The following is a 19,360-nucleotide window of genomic DNA, read 5'->3' as shown; positions in this document are numbered from 1 at the left end:
AAATGATTTGGCCAAATTACAGCAATTTCAATCGAAAAATGAAGATTTGGAAAAATTGAAAAGAATTTCTCTGAACTTCAAACCGTCGTGAACGACATCGATGCAGAACGCTTGCATGTCGTCGTTTCCAAATTACAAGAAGAATTCACCGGCACGGAAGAAATTAAATCCAAGTTACAGACTTTGGAAGATACCATGACGAACCTACCATCGTCAGACGAACTGCAGGTCATCGGTAAAAGCGTCGCGAACATAAAAATTCAATTGGAGGCTTATCAAGATTTCGAACACATTCAAACCACCATCGCTACGCTTCAGGCGTCTCTGGAAATGATCAACGAAGAAATTAAAAATATTGACGTTCAAGCGAGCATTCAAGACACGTTAAGCACGGTTCAGCAGAAGATCGACTACCTGGAAAATTTGAACGTCGAATCCAATCTCTCTCATTTTCATCACATACTCGACAACATACAGGGTGACTTGGAATCGTTACGGACGAGCGTGCCTTCGAGCGAAGATTTGGAAAAATTGAAAACGGCGGTGACGGCATTATCCGATTCGAGCTACATCAAAAGTTCGTTGAGCGATCTCGAGAGTAGGGTGGCCAATCTCCCCACCTCCAAAGAATTACACGCTTTGAAAAAAAACATATCACGTATGCTGAAACGACTGGAAACGGAAACGGCGAACGTGGAACAGATTCGAGATGAAATTAGTTCGCTGGTGTCGACCTTGCCCACTTCGCAGAGCGTCGCGGATCTTCACACGCAGTTTACAGAGATGCGAAGCATCGTGAACGATCTTACCGAGAAGAGCTCGAAATTGAATCAAGTCGAGAACCTTCAGAACATTGTCGTCAACATCAGAGATCAAGTTGGAGTGCTGGAATCCACGCAGGAATCGACGCTGGCCTCTTTCGGTGCCAAGTTGCAAGAACTCAACGAAAACTACAAGCAGTTGAACGTGGAAGTGAAAATCAAACCGTCGTTTTCTGCCGTAACGGATACCATAGTCGAGCATTTGCTGCCCATCGAAAATAAACTTGGACACGTTCACAGTAATCTGCTCGGCGTCGACACTAAATTCGGCAAATTGTTCACCTTGCAAGCCATCGAAATCAACAGCGTACCCAATCAACAGAGAATCTCCACGTTCGTCGAAGGTAACAAACTGTACATGTTACATCCTTATCATCCGTACTACAAGTTTCTCCTCGATGGCACGATTCAGATAAACGAATTTTCGTACTGGTCTCAGGGCAGAAAAGCTAGCGTTCTCACCATGACGTTGATATCGAATCGTGGTGTCCAGAAAGCAGGAAACATTCCTCTGGCACGTTGGAACGAAACGCGCAACATATATGAAATACACGAAGACTAAGATCTTACTGTTTTCGACGTGAGTGCCGGCGATAAGCTGATCATTCAAAACACGAGCGAGGTGCCACCCTCTTTGAATCCCATCACGCTGGTGCTTCTCTTCAAACGTAATCTCTAAAAAAATGTCTAGGCAAGCCATCGTCGAAGAATTGCATAAACCTGCACGCCGCAACTACGAACGTTTGGCGGTGGTAACCAAGGGCATCGACGGCCTCTGGCAAAGTGACCTCGTGGAGATGAGCAGCGGCAATTTGAAAAACGTACATAAATTGAACAAGGGCAACAAGTACCTCCTCACCGTCATAGACACATTTTCGAAATTCGCGTGGGCTCTACCTTTGAAAGCCAAAACGGGAACATGCGTCACGGAAGCATTCAAATTATTTTTTCGCGAAAGCGACAGACGACCTCGGTTTTTGCAAACAGACAACGGTAAAGAATTTTACAACGCCGTATTCCAAAAGTTTATTCAAAAACATGACATTCGACATTATTCGACCTTCAGTCACATCAAAGCCAGCATCGTGGAAAGATTTAATCGAACCTTGAAAACACATATGTGGAAACGATTCACGCTTCGGGGAAATTACAAATGGGTCGACATCCTGCCGGAACTCGTCGACACCTATAACGATACGGTACACAGAACGATAGGCATGAAGGCTGCTGACGTTACGAAATCTGACGAGCAGAGTTTAATTTCTACAGTTTACTGTCCAAAGTACACTCCGACTACCAAGAGAACAAAATTCAAAATTGGAGACCAGGTGAGAATCAGCAAATTCAAACGCACCTTCGAGAAGGGATTCACAAAAAATTGGAGCACGGAACTTTTTACGGTGGTTCGAGTTCTACCCGGAAACCGACACACGTATATAATAAAATATAGTAGCGGCGAGATTTTGAAAGGAAGATTTTACGAAGAGGAACTCTCTAAAACAAAACACCCCGACCCCCTCCATGTAGGACTGCCTTGACGGGGCGAGGGGGTTTAGTAGGGAGGCCAATTTCATCTAATCATTTCACCCATTCTTCACATCCATATCTCACGTTTTCACCATCCCATCACGTCATTCATCTCCATATCTTTGACCTCCCTCTAAGAAACTAAGATAGGGAGGTCATTTTCATCTCATCATTTCACTCATTCTTCACATCCATATCTCACGTTTTCACCATTTCATCACGTCATTCATCTCCATATCTTTGACCTCCCTATAACTAAGGGTCCTGCTAGAGGAGACAACCTCGATAAAAAACCCCTATCCCAAGGTGTGAGTTGCACGTGCCGATGGGACAGTGTTGGCTGCAGGGGTAGGTGCAGTCGCGAACGTGGCCTCGGGGATTTCGGTTTGGTCCTCGAGTAGCCTCCATTTTTGGGGGTAGGCCTTCCTCGGCATAGAGGGCATGTCGAGGCGACATTTTATGGACCCTCCACTTAAAATATTCTTTGTATATGGGTACAAAAAACAACTCAAACGGGGGGAAACCCCCAAAACGAGCGCGGCCTTCGAGCCCGCTTCAGGTAATGGAAAAGACAAGTAACGTGCCACGTTATCTTGTAATTAGTATAGTGCAGAAGACCGATAGTAACGATGAATCTGCAAGAACCAAGAAACATCCAGCAGCTACATTAAAGGACTTGTCACCATTTCTGATCAAGAAGCAGCTAGACTACGCCGCGAAACGGGAGTCTACTGATCCAGACCAGCACAGATCGCCAGACAAACAACCTTTTAAAGCTAAGATCTTTGGGCGACTTCCCTGTTAATGTTGAACCTCACCGTCAACTTAACAGTAGTACAGGTGTGATTCGCCACTGGGATCTGCTAAATGCTGAGGAGGAAGAGATTCTTGAAGCACTCTCAGACCAACATGTCACCGCAGTGCAGCGAATAAAGACGCGTAAGTCCGGAGAACTAGTACCAACTGCTTCACTCATAGTGACGTTTCAAACGACCACTCTCCCAGATATTGTACGAGCAGGATATTTGAGACTCAAAGTCCGTCCGTACATCCCTAACCCGATGCGGTGTTTCGAATGCCAGCACTTTGGGCACACTCAGCCTTCCTGCAAGGCCACTACCGCCCTTTGTGGTAAGTGTAGTAAGCCTGATCATGGGACCGAACCTTGTTCTTCAGGTCCCAAATGCATTAACTGCCAAGGCGAGCATCCAGTCTGGCATCGTGACTGCCCCTCTTTCCAACAAGAGAAGAAAATCAGAGAGTTGGTCGTCACAGAGAAAATCTCTGCTGGTGAAGCAAAACAACGTCTCCGTGACAGCATACGCACTAGTTTACCTGTGCCATTCGCTACAGTTGCTGCAGCTGCTCTTAGCCGTCGCAGTGTAGGTGTAAAAACCAGCGACGTGTCCACTCAAACAACAACGCTTCCTGTAGTAGCTCGTTCTGCTTCGAGGAAATCAGCAACCACTCCTCGCTCCACGGAGAAAAAGTTCAAGCAGGTACATAGTAAAGAATACTTCCTCAAGCCCAGTAGCTCACCAGTCAGGGTGGCAGCCACCACCCTGAAACTTAAGGCGCAGCTCAAAGCTGCCCGGCGGGCGCTCAAAGCACCCGCCCCCACTCCCCCTTCTTCATCCCCTTCGCCCTCTGTGTCCTTACCTGAGGACATGATACAAGACGAAGCCGCGGATGAAGAATTTATCAAGGTGACAGGGCCTAGAAACAGAGTACGCCTCAAAAGGTAACTATAATACCTCCAGCTATGGCTTATTGTCTCCAATGGAACCTTAACGGTTTCCGTATGCATCTCGAGGAACTGCAAATCTTAATATCTGAATTTGACCCTGCCATCATATGTCTCCAAGAGACACACTTTCGTCCAAATGAATCAGTGATTCTCAACGGATACACACTTTACCGCACCGACAAGCTTCCTGAGGGTCGTCGTGCACACGGTGGTGTTGCAATCGGTGTTCGAGATAACATCCACTCAACGCCAATCTTTCTCACCACCCCCCTCCAAGCGGTCGCTGTGCGGGTCCATCTACCACAGCCAATATCTGTGTGCTGTGTCTACATCACAAGGGAGGAGCGATTCTCTCTTGACGACCTCCTTTCTATTTTCGACCAACTTCCGTCTCCTGTAGTTCTTTTGGGCGATTTTAATTCCTACAATCGTTTGTGGGGCTCCGTTCGTACAGAGCCCCGGGGTCAAATTGTAGATCAATTCCGTGAGGCATCAGCTTTAACGTTGCTGAATGATGGGACTCCCACATATTTCAGTCCTTCCTCAGGCACACACTCTGCGTTGGACTTGTCCTTCTGCAGTCCCAGCCTTGCTCCTACCAGATCTTGGAGCGTTCACCCTGATCTCTGTGGGAGTGATCACTTTCCTCTCATTCTTACCTTCGAACATCTTCAGCACTCACGTGAACAACACCCTCACTGGCATCTCAGTCGGGCCGACTGGGATGCCTTCGAGCGTGCAGTGGACCTTGAAATCGATCTTGCGTCGACTCTACCACCAATCGACGCCTTAGATGTATTTGTGTCACGAGTGCCTGATGCTGCACGCGCCTCCATTCCACATCCCTGTGGACCTGCGAGGCGACGACCAGTCCCATGGTAGACTGCGGAGATCAGTGCAGCCATCAAAGACCGCAATCATGCTCTCGATCGATTTAATAGAAACCACACTGCCGCAAACCTAGAGCAGTTCCGCATTAAGCGTGCCCGTGCCCGTCGGCTCATTCGAGCCAGTAAGAAGGCGTGCTGGGTCCAATACGTGTCTTCCCTGACGAAGCAGGCTTCGTCAAAAGCCGTTTGGACCAAAGTACGTCGCATCCAGGGGGGTGCATCTACTCCTCTGAGCGCTCTGGAGCACGACGGGACGTTGCACACCGATTCTGGAGACATAGCTAATATCTTGGCCACGCAGTTTTCTGATGCGTCTAGCTCTGAAAATTATGAACCACGTTTCCGCCGTGAGAAGGACCGTCAAGAACGACGTCCTCTAGTTTTTCGAAGTCATAACAACGAGCCATACAACTCTCGATTCACTGAACGGGAGTTCGATCAGGCGCTTCGAGATTCAAAGAATACAGCTCCTGGAGTGGACAAGATCCACTATGAGATGCTTCGTCATCTGCCCATTGGAGCAAGAAATTTCATTCTGGCGGTATTCAACAGGCTTTGGTTGGAGGACTCTTTCCCCACTTCCTGGAAAGAAGCTATTATTGTTCCCATCCTGAAACCAGGTAAACAACGCACCGCAGCCTCGAGTTACAGGCCTATTGCCTTAACCAGCTGTGTGTGCAAGTTGATGGAACGCATGATCAACAAGCGTCTCACCTGGTTTTTGGAGGAAAACTCATTGATAAGTACTTTTCAATGTGGTTTTCGCTCCAACCGTTCCACACTGGACCATCTGGTTCAGCTGGAAACACACATTCAGGATGCATTTCTCAACAAGGAACATTTAGTTGCAGTTTTCTTTGACCTCCAAAAAGCATATGACACAACGTGGCGCTTTGGCATCATAAAACAGCTCCATTCTTGGGGCGTGCGTGGCCATATGGCGTACTTTATTAAAAACTTTTTATCCGATCGTTTTTTCCGCGTACGTGTTGGGAACTCCTTTTCGGATCTTCACGAACAAGAGAACGGTGTTCCGCAGGGAAGCGTATTAAGTGTGACTCTGTTTGCCATAGCAGTGAACAGCGTTATGGCAAGCATTGTTGCCCCTGTACATGGTCTACTGTATGTAGATGACCTCACGATCTTTTGTCGCTCACGGAATCTCGCGTCAGCTTCTCGTCAACTCCAACTGACGATAAACCGTTTGGTTGAGTGGTCCTCCCAAACAGGTTTCACCTTCTCATCCGAGAAATCCGTGTGTGTTCACTTTTGTCGTCAGCGTACATGTCATTTCGATCCTGACCTGTACATGGGGAAATCTCCCCTGTGCTTCGTGAATGAGGTCCGCTTCCTGGGCCTCATTTTCGATAAGAAATTAACATGGCTCCCTCACCTTCGCCAGTTAAAATTCTCTTGTCTTCGAGTTCTCAACCTTCTACGCGTTTTATCTCATACTTCTTGGGGTGCTGATAGGACGGTATTGCTTCGCCTATACCGTGCACTCATCAGGTCGAAGCTAGATTATGGATGTGTTGTGTATTCTTCTGCCCGCCCATCTAGACTTCGCATCCTAGACACCGTCCACCATGCTGGTATACGTGTGTGCACTGGTGCCTTTCGGACCAGTCCAGTCGCCAGTTTGTATGTAGAGGCATCTGAGCCGTCGCTGTCTCTGCGAAGACAGCGGCTGGTAGTTAACTACTTCCTCCATCTTCGCTCGATGCCTTCACATCCTTCATTCCACACCATCTCAGACGAGGGTAGGCTGGCAAGGTATCGGCTCCACCCTAGTGTCACTAGACCATTTGGTGTTCGTGCAGACGAGATCCTGTCAGCACTTGGTGTTGACAGTGATCTTCCTGGCGTCTCTCCACTCATTCCGCCTCTTCCTACCTGGGAGTTTCCTGCACCTTCTATCGATTTTTCCCTGCCTGCCCTTCCAAAGGCAGAAACACCAATGGTTGTATACCAGCAACGGTTTTTAGAGCTTCGTGCGAAGCACCCCAATTTTAATGTGTTTTACACGGATGGGTCCAAGACAGTCGAATCAGTTGGTTGCGCTTTCGTCCTAGACTCTCAAAGTTTCAGTTTCTCGCTACATCCTGCCTGTTCCATCTTTACGGCAGAGTTGTACGCCATTCTAAAGGCACTGGACTTTGCAGACGTCAATGGGCTGAAGAAAGTCCTTGTGTGCTGCGATTCGACCAGCGTGTTGCAGTCTCTGGATTCGCCGTATTCCCGGCATCCGGTAGCGCAACGCATATTCAGACGGCTTGTGTCCTTATCTGCCAGTGCGGATGTACACTTCTGTTGGGTCCCTAGCCACGTGGGCATCCAGGGGAACGAAGCAGCTGATGCTGCCGCCAAGTTTGCTCATGCAGATGGCGACGTTCTCGTCCACCTTTTGCCAGCTAGCGACCTGCAGAACGTGTTCCGTTGTCGCCTTCTTGACACTTGGCAGGCCGAGTGGGATACGGAAACGGGGAACAAGCTTCACTCTGTTAAGCCCACCATAGGTGCTTGGCGTTCCTCGTCTCGTCCCTCTCGGCGAGAAGAAGTTATTCTTACCCGCATGCGTATAGGACACAGCCGTCTCACGCATGGTCACCTACTTCAAGGGCTGGACCCACCGTTGTGTCGTGCTTGTAATGTTTTATTAAGCATTCGACACATTCTCGTTGAATGTGTCGATCTTGCTTACCTCCGGCAGACTTTTAACCTTTCAGCTGTTTGTCATCCCTCTTGGGTGATGACAGCAGTATTTTATCACGTGTTTTTAGTTTTTTGCGAAGAGCTGGACTCTTCCACCGTCTGTAAGGAGGTTTTTAGTTTGTTCTGACTTTTTAATGTGTCGTGTTTGTCTCGTGCAGGTCTCTTTACAACCTTGCACTTTTAGTTTTTTCCAAGGGGCTATCTACACCCCTTTTTTAAATTTTAAGTCAGAATTTTAGATAAGGGGACATTTCCCCGTATACATAGAAGGGTGCGAAATGGCCTTAAGTGCCGACGCACCCATAAATTTTAACTCAATCAATCAATCAATCAAAACACCCCGACACGTACCTCATCGAGAAAGTATTGCGTAGGAAAGGTGACAAACTGTTTGTCAAATGGCTGGGACTTCCGGAAAAGAGATGGATCGACGCGAACGAGGTGATCTTGTGAGTACGTGGAACGTGGTGAAGCGTCTACCGGATTCGGAAAGTCAAACGAAAAAAAAAGAACGGCGAGTTGCTTCCCGACAGCATCCGCTGTCTAATCGTAGGTCCTTCGGGGTGTGGGAAAATGACACTGCTCGTGGACAATTTTCTCCTCGCACCGAATTGGTTAGATTGGAAGAACAGGCACCTGTACGTGTTCTCGAAAAGTTTGGAGCAATCCAAATACCAGCAACTGATGAAACTGTACGATGGCCTGGACATCGCAACGTTCGCTTCGGAAATAAAACCACTCGACGATTGTCGTGAAAATTCAGTCGTTGTGTTCGACGACGTCATCCTGGAAAATCAAAATGAAATTCGCAACTTTTTCACGCAAGGTCGTCACAAAGGAATGGATTGCTTCTACCTAGCTCAAACGTTATGAAAAACTAAATATGCTGACCAAGGCAGTAATTACAGCATATTTAGTTTTTCATAATCATGGAAACAAGGCTTAATGGAGTTATAACTCAAACGTTTTCCAAAATTCGAAAACAGTTACTACGCGACAACGCTAATTTCATATGTTTGTTTCGTCAAGATCACACCAACCTCAAGCACGCGTACGATGACTACGTAGGCGGAGACATGAACTACAATCAATTTTCGGAACGCTGCTGCTCTTCTTGCTGGAACAGTGACGATTTCGGATTCGCGACGAAGTGGTATTTACGGTAGGGACAGTGCGGGAAAGTATGAACCCCCCTCAAGCAGATTTGCTTACATTTAAAACTAGCTCAACATGCCCATATGAGCTTTTTGCTCAAGTGTGGAACCCCGTCTAATCCAAGATTTTTGTGAAAATGCCCTCGGGAATTTTTCGGAAAGTATGACCCCTCTCAGATTGAAGTGCATATACTTACAAAAGGCACTTCTGAGAGATTGTTGTCCATAAACTTGTTAAAAATATGCCCCTCTTGGGGCCACACTTAAAACTAGGCTACACACCTACCCACACACATACATATTTACTTCTGGTTTAAGTTCAATTGGATACCAGGTTCAAATTGTTTATCTAATATTAAAACAATGTAATTCTTCTAGAATTGCTCCGTGACTCTTTCATTTCTTACATCATAAACATATGATTTTTCACCTATGAGAATAACACTACATATGGTGTCATCAAGTAATGCCTCATGGAATTCACAGATAATTTTAATGTTTGTCCTGTCATTCACCACAACTTGTTTCCTTTTTGAAGTGTTGATTACAAACATGGGTCTCTGTGCTTTGAATTCATCTGGAGTGTAATACATGTCAGTATTGCCTGTAGTGACACGTTTGAAAGCCGAAAATGCCTCATATAATTTGAGGAAATCATTCTTGGACATGTCTAAATTGTAATTTTCTCTAGGAAAAACCTCATTTCTGCCATTTTTAAGATATATGTTCTTGATGTTGCAGCTATCAAATTTGCTTGAATTTTTTTCCTGATTGTTGTGTCTTCCAGTCTGAAACAGTACCACTACAAAATCAGGCATGTCGTATTGTATACTGGAGAATGAATTTGTATCATCAAACTCATAATAGGTACCAGCGGCAGGCTTCTGTACGCATTGATATGTATAAAATTGCAAAAGAACCTGTGGATTTTTTATTATATCTGCTTTGTATTTAAGAGCATAACTGGCTTCATATTCAACAACCGGGATTCTTAGCTCCATAGTCTGAATAATGCATTTGCCTTCATCAGGTAGGGTATTGGGCAGAGCTTCTCCTGTAGGGTTTATTGCACTGTACCTCATCAAAGCATTATTATCATTTGCAGCTCTTCTAAATGTAATTCTTAACCCACCCTTCCACATAATTTCTTTGTAATCTGAGAAGAATCCTGGCAACAGGCGCATGGGGAACAGCACTGTGTGGTTCTTGGATAATATTTTATCACCAGCCTCAAATCCACCGATTTTGTAGTAAGAAGCCTCGGTTTTGGATAATTTTAATATGGCCAAAGCTGTGGAGGTAATGCCGGGATAATCCACTCTGTTTATAACAACACCATGCTTTCTGATCTCAATTTCAGAGAACAGATGCGGCACAAAATTGTCTACCAATCTTATATTTGAATTTGCCGGATAATCTGTTCCATCGAGCTTTACAACATCAAATTTGATATATAGATCTGCTCTGTGGGGGTGTATAAAGCCATCCCCTACATCAAGATCAACCTCAATTTCTGTGTTGGGTTGATTTAAATTTGCAAATGTCCTCCTGTTTGGGGGGAATGATTGTAGCTCATAACTCTCAATATTTTCCATTGTATGTATTTTTATTTAAATGTTAATCTCTATGATTGCAGTTGTTGTGGCTCCAGCAAAATCAACTAATTCTTCTTTTTCATTAGTGACCATCAATTCAATGTAATCTATTCTATTATGGCACACAGGAAAATATAATGTTGGGGATGGATTGTAGATGATTGGCTCCATAAATTCAGAATTAGGTTTGAATGTTGCAATGATGCCAGTTTGTTTGTGAGTGCCTATGCCATTTGATTTGGTGATCATACCCTCGGCCACATTACAGTGAATATTCAGAGTCTCTATGGCTAAGAATTTGGGTATATTCATAGCAGTGTGTTTGATGCCTGCTTCAAGTTTTGTGTTGTTCTCAAATCCTAACAGCTCTCCTATAGTACCCAGATGTACTGTCTCTGTAGCAGATACAATCTCTACTCTGTGAGTGACAGAATTTTGACTTAACACTACACCTCTGGGTAATTGAGCATTTAGAGTGGACAGATTATATTGCCCTGGAGTGATGACAATTTTTTGATCACCTACTGCAATTTTGTTGTTGTGGTGCGTAATATTAGGGATCAGGTACATGCCGTAAAATGCTCTGAGAGCTATTGTTTTGGGATACACTATATCATCATGCAATTTGAGTTTCAATATTGAATTTTGGCTGGTGAGATGGAATACCCCCATGATGTTTCAGATACCACAAGGCTTTTTGAAAATCTTCAATTGATGGTTTATTTATTTGAGACATATATCTAATAACTGATAAACACAGATGTCCACAATTAACATCTTTGAAGTTTTGAACACGGGCATTATTGTAATAAAGATTAGGTGATTTTAAATATTTTATTAAATTTTCAGGTGGAACACCTCCAAATGAATCAAACACAAATGCCTCATTGTTTAAATATTTAAGATAACAAATCCAGTGAGTGCCCTGATTTTTGTACTTATCCAAATTAACAATGCCACACTCTTTGTTGAGTGGTTGTTCCGGCAAAGAATCAGACATGTACACACCCCTAAAATTTTTGATGCCCAGTGGCTTGATTAAAGCTTCAATATCTTGGTTTGTAAGCGGCTCTTGTTTTTTTTAAACTTATTCATGACTCTCTTAACACCTTTGCCTTGTTTCTCCATGGCCAGGTTATGGCGCCTCTGCTCATCTAATTCTGCCCTATTTTTCTTGGCATCTATTACTGTTTTTGCTATGGCAGCTGATCCCCCGGCCAAGCTCCCCACAGCCCCGAGAGCAGCTAAGATGGCAGGGATAGTAAATATGAATCCCCCCACATGTGATTTTTTCCTGGATTGTTGTAATTTTTTTAATTGGGGGGTACTAAGCAACAATTTCATACCATGTCCCTTTGCAAGACAAGAGCTTTTTTTCTTGCGCTGCTTTTTGGTTAAAAGGCTATCAATAGTTTTAAGAGATTTGAGACCTGCATAAGGTATTTGATACATAACACCCTTGGCCTTCATTGTAGGTTTATTATATATATATTCACAGCCCCCACCCCAGTTTTTGTTTGGTGCTCATAGCTATGGTGGTTCCCAATGCTGCTATTCTCTCACTCAAAGAAGCATCTTTGCTTACAAATCTACCAAATGCAGCCTCTTCTAATTTCTTGTCTGCAACATGTCTCTTGTCTAGATCAGAATGTGTGTTGTATGCTATGTCATGGTCTCTACAAGCAGCATCTAGGGGATTAACACCAGGATCACCTCTGTTTAATCTATGGTCCAATTTTGTGCCTGGACCACAATACTGATAGCCTGGAATGTGTAGTTCAAATGGCAGCTTGTTTATGATGTCATTAACCAACCCCCGACCCTCAGAAATATTCCAAAATTTAGGTGGTAGAGTATTAATAATTTTTATGAGATATCCAATCCCCTTAGTGTCATTCACTATAAAATTAGACAATTTGGTGCTTATCATGTCCATAATTCCAACCTTTTCATTGTAAAAATTGTGGTTCCCAGCATTTTCCTCCCCAGCTATCACCAATAACCTATCTACAAGTTTCCTGACATCATCAACCCACACAAATTCTTTAGGCAGGGTGTTGTATTGTTTGATCCCACTGCCAGTCTTGATCTGTGACCATATGGGCTTGATTAAGTTGTTATATTTTGCCCCACTGCTAGACTTGACTCTTTTTTGTGTGGGATCATTGTTCTGGTATAGAGCATCTGATTTTATTAATATTTCTTTGTAGTGCTCATAATCTTGATCTGTATAGCTGCCAGGCCTCTTCCTAGTCATCAGTTCCCACAACCCAGGTGTGCCGGGGTACTTAACAAAAGCACCTTTTTCTCCGAGACGAGATTCTGAATAAACAATCAGATCATCCCCCATAAAAGTTACTCTGAAATTGCCAATTCTATGTATGATGCTGCCATCAAGCTCTGTGTCAGCATATAAGCCAAACACCTCATCTTTATTGTCTTTAGGTGTGGTTAAATATTTTTGTGCAAGAAGACCCAATTCAATAGGATCCTGAGTAGCTTCAATTCTTCGAGGAGCAACAAGACTAGGTGTATGAATACTGGAAAGTGGGGTGAATGGATAATCTAATATGTTCCTGGCAGCTACAGGCACAAGCTCTGTGATCAAATTTTGATTTTGCTCTGTAACAGTTTTGATATTATTACCTAAATTATTAATAGCATCAATTACAGGCTGTTCTGCTTGTTTGTGTTTTTCATAAATTCCTCGGTTCTCTGATTTCCATCCCTTAAATCTTTTTACAAGATAATCTCTTAATTTAAGATCATCAATGATTGGCCTTTTCATGGTTATTTATATATGTCTCAACGTCTAGAAAATCGTTGATTTTATTTCTGTATTTGCCACTATTGGGTTTCCTTGTCATGTCAATTGTGACAAACCCATAACTGTCCTGGTTCCAGCACCTACTGCAAAACTTGGAAAAATCATTGTAGCTCAAGTCCCCACCTACATATTCATCATGTATGTGTTTGAGGTTGGTATGATCTTGATGAAACACACATAAAATTGCTGTTGTCTCGGATCAGCTGCTTCGGTATTTTTGAAAAAGTCTGTGCCAGGTAGAAGCAATCAATGTTTTTGTGTCGGCCCTGTGTGAAGAAATTTCTAACCTTGTTTTGATTATCCAGTATAATGTCATCAAACACAACAACAGAATTATCGAGACATTCATGGAGTGGCTTAACATCTGATTCAAAAGTGGCAATATCCAATCCATCATATAGCTTCATCAGCTGCTGATATTTTAATTGTTCCAAGCTCTTAGAAAAAACATGCAAGTGCCTGTTTTTCCAGTCTAACCAGTTGGGTGCCAATAAAAAATTATCAACCATTAGTGTAGTTTTACCACAAGCAGATGGCCCAACAATAAGACACCTAATATTATCAGGTAGCAAGTTGCCATTTCTCTTATTCTGCTGTTCAGGTTCTGGCAGCCTTTTTATAACATCCCAGGTGCTCATATTATCACTTTGTCTGCATCGATCCAGCTGTGTTCTGGGAGTCCTAGCCATTTGACAAATAACTTGTTGCCTTTCCTGCGGATAATTTTTTCTATGAGATATGTGTCAGGCTGTTTAGTTTTGCTGAGCTCTTGTTCATAGAACCTGCCTTTGAGAATTTCTCCTCGGTGATCTTTTATTATATATGTGTTAAGGGTCCCGGGTTTAACTTGAACCACTGTAAATAATTCAGTGCTCCAGTTTCTTGTAAAGCCTCTTTTGAATAAGTGCTTATATTTGCTGATTCTTACTTGATCGCCCACCCTGTATTTGGCCTTTCTTGTTGTTGGCTGGTATCTAGGATAATAAACAGTCCTGATCAATTTTTGCTCATCAGATGAAGTTACTTCAGAGGGTTTCATGTTGATTGTGGAATGGACCGAGTTGTTATATTTTTGTACAAGTTCTGGAAGAATATTAATCCATTTATAATTACCTTGGAGGGTAAATTGTTTATACATAAGATTTTTTAGGGTTTTGTTGAATCTCTCTACAATTGAGGCTTTGAGGTCACTGTAACTCGAGTAATGTTTTATTGACTGGCTTTTAATAAATTGTTGAAACACTGAATTATAAAATTCTTTGCCATTATCTGTTTGCAAATAGCGCGGGGATCTTCCACTCTGATTGATGATTGTCCTGATGGCTTCTGTAACACATGCCCCAGTCTTGGATTTGAATGGCACAGCCCAAGCAAATTTTGAAAATGTATCTATGATAATGAGTAGATACTTGTAGCCCTTGTTGATTTTGTCTAAATTTTTCAACTGCCCACTTGCCATTTCAATCAAATCGCTCTGCCATAAATCATCTATGCCCTTTGTGACTACTGGGAATCTCTTAAAATTATGTCTGGCTTGTCTATGTAATTCATCAACAATAATTTTTCTAGACATAATATGTAAACAAGAATATTGCAACTATGGGGTGTTCAGCAGCTGATACTGCAGGATTTTCTAAATATAATTTGTCTCCAATATGTATTTTAAATTCCAGAGTGCCATCATCTTCAGTATAGGCTGTTTCTAATGTATTGGGATCTGTAAAATCCTCTAACTCTACACTGGTGATTTTCACTTTGTTGTCAGCATTTGTTATTGATAAGGTAGGGTAGTGATGTGCCTGTGGTTGAAGCCAATATTTGATCTTGATTGGTCTCAATGTGCCCCCAACAAAAAACTGGTAATAAAATTGTGCAGGGGACAGCATATATATTTTGCCACCTGGTGTAAATGGTGAATCATATTCTTTGTTGGGGATACTGTACAATTCAAGAATTACTGTATGTTTTGGATTCTCGATTATGCCGGTTATTTCTTTTTCTGCTGTGAGCAATCTGCTTGTTACAGATTCAAGGTGCTCATTGATAGTCCTAACAACATCATCATGGCCTGGCTTGATTTTTATGTCCACAACAAGTTTCTTGTATTGTTGCACAATTTCTTGTAGCTGTGTGGCAAAAACAGACAGAGCATTTGCTTGATTGGATTCCATGGTCCCTAGCTGTTGCTTGATATTAGCTACAATTTGTTGCAAATTTTCAACAACTGCCAATTTTGAATTTTGAGCAGTAAGATCATGGACCTGTCTTCTGATATCCTCAAACAGGGCATGCAGTTCATTAATATGTTGATTAGTTGGTAGAGTGGCCACTGTCTGAGTGAGTTGTTTGATCTCTGCTTGGATATTCTTGATATCTTCTGATTTCAATATCCTATTCACTGCCCTCTTAATATTTTTAAGTTCCTGTGATGTAGGAAGATTTGATACTGTATTCTGCAAAGATTCAAGTGCCAATTTCACATTGTTTAATTCAGAAGCATCAGCTACATTTTGCATAGCATTTTGGAGCAGGGCTATATCTGCCTGAGTGGGTGTGGATTGTTGTAAAATTTCAAGTTTTGTTTGGATATCATCGATCAAGTGATGAAAATGAGATAGTTCAGATTCAGTGTTGAGGTTTTCAAGCTTTGTGATTTGTTGCTGGACACTGACAAGTGTGTCTACAATTCCAGGCAATCGGGATTCTAGTACATTTGCCAAATCATTTTGCACTGCTGCTATTGTACCTTCAAGATGGGTTATGGTACTTTGAATTTTTCCAAAATCTTCATATGTTTCAAGTTGCAGCTTAATATTTGCTACACTCCGAGTTATTGCATTCAAAGCATCAGAAGATGGTAAATTGTTCATAAAATTTTCAAGTGTCTCAATTTTTTCTTTAACCTCGGCTATGGCATTGTGCAGAGGATCCAGATTAGGTATCTGGAGTGACTGAATCTGTTCTTTTAGAGTGGAAATCACTAGATCAAAATCTTCCTGTGATTTTATGCTTTTGACAATTGTTTGGAGCTGTGCCTGGACATTATTTATTTGCTCTTCCAATTGTCGTTTCAATTGCTCGGAGTTGGTAGCCTGGGTCTTAAATTTGGCTTGAAGAGCTGCTACAGCTTCTTCTAAACTTTGAAAATTATCTAATGTGGCCAAATCAGTATATTTCTGAAGCAATAATTTGAGTTCAGAATCAATTTTAAGAAGAGGGTCCATGCATTGTGATTGCAAATTTGTAATATCTAATTGAAGACTGGCATTGAGTGTGGTCTGTAAAGCTTGTAAATCACTTCTTAATTTCTTGACTCTGACATCAAGCATCAGAATCTCATCACTGTGATCTTCATGTCTTGTATGGCCAAATATATCATTATGCATTTTTGTTTTAGTGGTTATTTATTATAGAGTATCTGATTCTTAATTCTATAAAAAAGGGTATAAGCTTGTCATAGGATCCAGGGACCTCAATATATAAGCAGTCACCAGCAGAAACAGTATATACAGTGCCAGAAATCATGTTTGAGTGCTTAATTCTATAAATATTTCCCCCTACTGAAATTTTGACATCACCCTCAGGGGTTGTAATAAATTGCAATTGACCACCTACAGGTAATTGGTAATGATTTAAATTATTGTTAAATATGTACAATGTTTTACCTGTTTCATCATCAACATCTGTAAGTATGCTGTTCAGATGAATAATTAACAAGCCACTCAGTTTAGACAGCATATCAGAAGAGGGTTGTGGTGTTGGCAGGTCCATAATAGCCTGTTTTTTGAACCCAAATAAGTTCATAGGCATGTTTATTTATTTCAAATCATGCTCTGTAATTGGGCATTGATTTCCATTTTTCAAATCACAATGCCCCCATGGTAGAGTATGTATGCCACATGATAAAATGCATCTCTTATCATCATGTGGGTCCAGAGCCACTTTTCTTACAATATTGCTAGTCAATAAGTGATCCACACTCTGAATTCTATTTTCTGATGTTTTGATTGTGCCACATGATTTGATGCAATTTTTATAATCTTCAAATTGGAGGTCTTTTTCAACAGTTACTTTGCCAATGCCCTTGGCCTTTTTGGCAGCAACACCACTACATGTTTTAAAAGTATACACCTTGGCACTTAACCCAGCAAATTCCACAATAACATCACCAAGTGTTTCATCTTTTAACTTGCCAGGCACCTTTTTGTTGTGGTGTTGAATTATTGTATGTTCACTGAGTAGTGGTATTTATGATATTACCAGGACCACTTACAAGTGTAGAAAGTATGAACCCCCCTCAAGCAGATTTGGCTACACTTAAAACAAGCTCAACATGCCCATATGAGCTTTTTGCTCTAGTGTGGAACCTGTCTAATCCAAGATTTTTGTAAAAAAGCCCTCGGGAATTTCTCAGAAAGTATGACCCCCCTCAGAAAGTATGAACCCCCTCAGATACCCATACCCATACACACCCACACCCACCCACACATATCCACTTCCGGTTTACTTCCGGTTTACTTCCGGTCTACTTCCGGTTTACTTCCGGTTTACTTCCGGTTTGCCTACTTCCGGTCTACTTGTGGCCAAGTTGTGGCCTATTTCTGCTTTTTTTATCCAGCATAGAGTTTTGATTTGAATCCCAAGAAATTGTATATAAATACCAAAGCCAAAAATATTAAGTGTATACACACATGCACACACACACACACACACATACACACACACACACACACACATACACACACACACACACACACACACACGTACACACACACACACAGCACAGTGTTGAATCCATCTGATATTTTTATCCAGTATAAAGTTTTGATTTGAATCCCAAGAAATTGTATATAAATACCAAAGCCAAAAATATTAAGTGTACACACACATACACACGTACACACACACACACAGCACAGTGTTGAATCCATCTGATATTTTTATCCAGGATAAAGTTTTGATTTGAATCCCAAGAAATTGTATATAAATACCAAAGCCAAAAATATTAAGTGTACACACACATACACACGTACACACACACACACAGCACAGTGTTGAATCCATCTGATATTTTTATCCAGCATAAAGTTTTGAATTGAATCCCAAGAAATTGTATATAAATACCAAAGCCAAAAATATTAAGTGTACACACACATACACACGTACACACACACACACAGCACAGTGTTGAATCCATCTGATATTTTTTATCCAGCATAAAGTTTTGATCTGAATCCCAAGAAATTGTATATAATAAACAACAACAAAAATGCCGAATCAAAAACATTGTAATCAATGCAATAAAAATATATCCAGCCCCAATTGGGCCAAGCACCAAAAAATTTGTAACCCGGACAAATACAAAACTCCCACAAAAATTTGCCCCAAATGCAATAGAAAATACAACATGCAATACTTCACATATATACATAAAGATACTTGCTCTGTACAGTCATCAACACAACCATCCACTTCTGGTCTGAAAAGAAGGCATGAAGCACCTGTTAATGCTAGAGCAGCAAAGCAGCCACGCTATGCACCCATCCGTAGCAGTTTTAATGGCCAATTAAGAGATCACCGGTTTGTATCAGAACCAAGATGTGACATTAAGAATTTTTTGAACAGTAAAAATTCTGATCTGCAGGCAATTCTTAATGCACAAAATGGCTCTTATAAGCTGTCTCTCAAATTGTTTACACAATATAAGAAAGCAAATGGCACAAAATTTACACAGCCCCACATAACAGAAACTGTACCGGTATATTCAAATACAAATTCAGACACAATAATAAGCAGGTTGATAAATCAACTGAATACTAAACACTCTGAATTTGCGACAAAAGAGTCAGGATGGAGCCTTTGCGGCTCTCCGCACAAGTTATATGTTAATATTTCTGAATTCAGCCCATTAAAAGGTTCTACATATCTGCCATTACCTGCCAATATTAAAAACAAACAAGCCGTGGTCAATATAAAAAATACCGACCAGAAATGCTTTTTGTGGTGTATATTAGCTGCTTTGTATCCAGTTTCAAGGCATCCTGAGAGAATAAATTATTACAAACAACATGAAAATGATTTTGAAGA

The sequence above is a fragment of the Lepisma saccharinum genome, unplaced genomic scaffold (assembly GCF_977018435.1).
Source record: "Lepisma saccharinum unplaced genomic scaffold, izLepSacc3.1 HAP1_SCAFFOLD_250, whole genome shotgun sequence".
Lineage (NCBI taxonomy): Eukaryota > Metazoa > Arthropoda > Insecta > Zygentoma > Lepismatidae > Lepisma > Lepisma saccharinum.
The sequence above is the reverse complement of the archived record's forward strand: the minus strand, read 5'-3'. Positions refer to the sequence as shown.